Source organism: Delphinapterus leucas, chromosome 19, assembly GCF_059928025.1.
Source record: "Delphinapterus leucas isolate spDelLeu-1000000601 "Yukka" chromosome 19, BTC_Dleu_Yukka2, whole genome shotgun sequence".
Taxonomy (NCBI): domain Eukaryota; kingdom Metazoa; phylum Chordata; class Mammalia; order Artiodactyla; family Monodontidae; genus Delphinapterus; species Delphinapterus leucas.
The window spans coordinates 9,961,946-9,967,323 of NC_143147.1; positions in this window are offsets into that span (position 1 = coordinate 9,961,946).

A 5,378-nucleotide genomic window follows, 5' to 3' on the forward strand; every position below is an offset into this window, starting at 1 on the left:
AGATTTCCCAAGTAAGAGCTATAAATCTTTGCTGCTCCCCCTCCAGACTTCCAGCTCATTAGAGCCGTTAGAGATGCACGGAGCTTGTGATCACAGGCCTTCAGCCACATGTCCAACAGTGCGGTCCAGGCACCATCTAACCACCCCCCCTGGCAGGGGAGGGGTGGTGCTTCCCTTCCTGGGATTCCAAGACCCAGAGACGGTCAAGGGATGCTCAGGGTCATGTAGCTCAGGCAAGATGAAGGATGGGTGGAACTCTGCAAAAGACAGAGACATTCTTAAGAGTTCAATGGTCTGCCCTCCTTCCTGATGGAAAGGGACCAAGACACAAGACATCTTTAGAGGCCCAGAAACTGATTCTGAATCCCCAAAGTGGGAGAAGAGGGAATCTCCTGTGACCTGTTGATAGAAGACAGAGCTGCTCGTTTCACTGCTCTATTTCCCAGTCACCCAGGATGCAAATCTTGGAGCCCTCTCTCAACTTCTCCCGTGACTCTTTCTCCCTTGCCAATGTCTATAAACTCTTACCTGGTGACACCAGCCACTCTCCCAACCCCAGCATCCCAGTCGCTGTTCCACACCATCACCTCTGATTGGAACTGGTGCCACTGCTTTCTGACCGGCCTCCCTTCCACTACCCACCACCACCATCCTTCATGCTAACCTCTTCCTAAGGCGAAGCTTTCTTCCCTTCCCAGTTAACCTTGAGAGCAGTGGCTTCTCTTCACCTGTTTGTAAAATCTAAACACTTTATTCTGGCATCGAAGGCTCTCCATAATCTGGCCTCACGTATATTTCCACGATGCTGCCCATAGCTCTCCTTCAGATAAACTTCACCACAGGCTGATAATCGGCCTCCGTTCCCTACACTTACACGAGGTTTCCCTGTCCCTGTGTCTCTGCCCTGCTTTGCTCTCCATCTGGAGCTGTCTGTCCAGTCTGGTAACCCCAGGTCACATGGGGTTATCGTGCCTCCGAAATGTAGTCTGACTTGAGGTGCGCTGGAAGGGAAAACACACACCAGGTCCCGGAGACGTCTTAGGAAAGAAAGAAAACCAAATCTCTCTTTTATGATTGAATTGAGATGTACTATAAGATTTCAAAGGCTTGGGCTTCCCTGGTGGCGCAGTGGTTGAGAGTCCGCCTGCCGATGCAGGGGACGCGGGTTCGTGTCCCGGTCCGGGAGGATCCCACGTGCCGCAGAGCGGCTGGGCCCGTGAGCCATGGCCGCTGAGCCTGCGCATCCGGAGCCTGTGCTCCGCAACGGGAGAGGCCACAACAGTGAGAGGCCCGCGTACCACAAAAAAAAAACAAAACCAAAAAAAAACACAAAACATAAGAATGTGAAATACCCCACGAATCATTTTTATATGAATTACATGTTGAAATAATAATATTTTCGATATATTGGGCTAAATAACACAAATTATTACATTTAATTTTACCTAGTTTCCTTGACTTTTTAACTCAGCTACTAGAAATGTTTAAATTCCTTACGTGGCTCTCTTGCGTAGCTCACACTGTATTTGTACTTGACGGTGCTGATCTGGAAGGACCATCCTCCCTGGCTGTATGTGTGCATCCCACCCATTCTTCAAAGCCCAGATGGAACCTCTTATCCATTAAGCCTTGCATGACCCACAGAAGCTAGAATTGATCTTTTCTCCTCTGAAATTCCAAAAGACTTATGTGTTATCTTATCAATCTCTACCTTGTAAGTTACAATTATTTCTGTCTATAATTCCCTGTAATATACCACAAGCCCCCCAAAGGCCAGAGCCATTTCTGATTCACATCCCAGTTTTAGTGTGGCTTGGCGATTAAGAGCATATTTTATGCATCAGACAAACTTAGGTTTGATACTGACTCTGTGATTCACCAGCTGTGTGATGCTGGCTATGTTACTTAACCTCTCTGGACCTTGTTTGCACATTAAAAAGTGAGAATACTAACAATGCCTGTTTTACATGGTTGTAGTGTGGTGAGGATTAAATGAAATAATATAGATAGAGCATTTAGCGTGGTGCCTGGCACAAAACGACTTTAAAGGAAATGGCAGTAGTTATTATTAGGACCTTTGCAAGCCATCAATCAAGTTTGAGGGTAGAATAAAGCTCTCTCGTAGATTCACGTTCTCAAAAGACCTATCTCCCAGGTACCCTTTCTCAGAAAGCCATTGGAGGGTACAAGCCACTAAACAAGGGAGTAACCCTGGAAACAGGAAGACACGGACACAGGAATCAGGGGATTAAACTCATAGAAGAGGAACCCCCAGGATGACAGCTGTACATCTGTATGAAAGGCAAGCAGTCTAGACTGGAGCAGATCAGATGCTTCCTGGGGAGTGTGTTCAGGAAGATGAAATTGCTGGAATCCTTGAAGCAGCCTCCAATATCTTGGGAGGAAAGTTAGAATATTAGAAAAGTTTGAAATGGAAATAAGTACAAAGAAGATATACACTGATTAACTCCAGAGAAAGGAAATATTGTAGAGAGAAAGAGAATATTGGTTAAAATTAGGATGTAGGTTTTTAGATACGTATGTACGGAGAGGGGGCAGATTGTAATAAGGGCTTCAGTTCTTCATCCCTCCTGGTACCCGTGCCCTCTGCCCTGTAACTTTATAGCTGTCCCGTAAACCCACCGTGGGCCAAATGACCTGCCCTGCCTCTTGATCTTGGGATCAATCGACCACATGGCTTGCTTTGGCCAGTGAGATGTTAGCAGAAGCTTCAGATGGGCTTTCTATCTTGGACCTCTGCCATCTCTGTGAGAAGATGCCCAGGGTAGCCCATATGGGATGAGAGTCTAGCTGTCCCATTGGCTCAGGTCACCCAGCTGAATCCAGCCCAGATGAGCCAACGCCAGTCGACATCCAGACACCCGAGAAAGCTTAGCCTAGGTTGGCCAGAGCCTCCCTGACCTAATCATCTAAACCTTGCCGTTGAGAGAGAAATAGATGATTTTTGCTTTATGCCACTGAGGTTTTGTTGTTGTAGGTGTATATGTGTGGTGTGTTATGTAGTATTTTGTGGCCAAAGGTAAGTAACACGTGGAAAATGGGTCTGGAGAAGGGTTTGTCTGATGATGGTGGTAGAAGGAAAAACAGGGCAACAAACCTTATCTTCCAGAGTCAATTGAAGTGCCTAAAACTTTAAAGAAGAAAGAGGAGGTTGAGGAAGATGACCAGGAGAAAAGAAGTTCAGACAGATTTGCTTTTTTTTTTTTTCTGCGGTACGCGGGCCTCTCACTGTTGTGGCCTCTCCCGTTGCCGGAGCACAGGCTCCGGACGCACAGGCTCAGCGGCCATGGCTCACGGGCCCAGCCGCTCTGCGACATGTGGGATCCTCCCGGACCGGGGCACGAACCCGCGTCCCCTGCATCGGCAGGCGGACTCTCAACCACTGCGCCACCAGGGAAGCCCAGCTTTGCATTATTGAAACAAGAACAGGTGAGAATTAGAAAGAGCTCTTGCCAAGTGCAAATATGAAAGGGGGAATTTAAAATTCAATAGGGGGGTTTGTGCACATGTTTGAGGAATCCTCCAAAAACAAGGAGGAAGAAAGAGGAAAAAAAGGAAAGAAGGAAAAGAGAGAAAGAAGATTAATTCAGGAGGCCTCACATCCAGAAGAAAGAGGATTAAAAAAGTGAAATGAGGAAATTAGCAGAGAAATATTAGAAGAAAATCATGCGGATCTGAAAAGAGTACCCCAAGTCTCGGACAGGAGGGGTTTGCAGAGGTCTTGGCTGGGCTGGTCCCTCACAAGGCCCTGTACTGGGGATGTGGGGATGGTCACTGTGCACTGCGTGTGCATTCAAGATCAGGGGATTTCACCACTGCGTCCCCATCTTCTGATCTGAGAGGGTTTCCATTCAGCAGAACAAATCACAACACCACTGGTTGGCCGCAGAGTGGTGGGCAAAGAGGAAAAATAAACCTGCTTATTTTCCTTCAGGAGCTAAGCCTCCGTCCTTGGACAAAAACCTAAGGATGAGCAACATTTTTTACCTGACGGTGATGCTGCAGGGGGGCTGGGGGGAGGAAACCAGTGGCAAGGGAAGCATTCTCCTGCCTTCTGAGTACCCAAGAGACTGCAAGACGGGGGACAGGAGAAAGAGCGACCCCCCTTTTCCCTACTGGAGAGAGAAAACACAACTGCAGGGCAGCCTGGGTCTTCACCTCGAGAACTACCTCGTCCAAACTAGACTTTACCCCCAACGTCGCGAAGGTTTATATTTTCACTCGTGAAGTATCACTCTCATCTCTGTATGCGTGTGGCCCCCTAATTAAAACCAGACCCCAAGCTGTGTTTAAGCGGTGATGAAAATATTCCCCACTATATACAGGATTCTTGGGACCGAGAATAATTCAGGAAACCAAATATGTGTGTGAAGATGAATGAACAAGGATATTCATCGCCTCGTTACTTAGAAGGAAGAAAACTGGAGGCGTCCTAAACTTTTGGAGATATGGAAACAGTTAAATAAGTTATAGTATATTTGTATGATACATTATAGCCGTTTAGAATTATTGATCCTGAGGAATGTTTAATGGCATGGGAAACTGTTCGTAGAATCATATTCAATGGAAAAAGCAGTAGAAAAATATACATAATACAATTCCAATTTGGCAAAAAAAAAGGGAAAAATGTGTTTATATATATGCGTGTGTGTGCGTCCATTTATACACACATGTATGCTCTTATATGTGTCTATAAGGAAATACTCTTAAAATGTTAACTGTATTTTTGTCTCTGTGGTGGGATTGTGGACATATTATTTATTATTTATGCGTTTCCTAATCTTCTAAATTTTCTGCAGAGTCTCTATCATTTTTATGATTGGAGAAACAAATCATCATGAAAGATATGAAACCCCTATTCTGCCAGGGATCAGATTTTCTCTTAATATGCGCTGAAAATAACAGGTCTCACCCCGAGGCTCAAGTGTCTCTGAAATATACTACAGTCAGACTTCCTTCCTGCTCCCCATTCTAGGGAAAACCTAAATGAAGACAATAGGAGAAGAATCAAACAGGGCTGCCACCCCAAGGGCTGATTCCCATCCAGATGGCGCCTTGAGGGCACAGAGGGAGAACAGAGGCCACATACCTATTCCCGCTGGACTTCTAAGTTTCACACACTGGGTACCTTTCTCTCACTTACCTGGATGCCCAAGATGCTGTATTCATGTTCTTCTCCTGTGGAGTCCACCTGCGCAGCCCTCTGGCTAACGTTACCTGCACATAACAAGTGATCCTGAGAAAAAGTTACAGCGCGAAAGCAACTTGGCGGTGCTGCAAGTTTCATTAATATTCTTGGGGAAAAAGGAACTTGTTCTGCAATTCACTGAAGCCTGTGGTCTTCCAGGAGGGCTGAC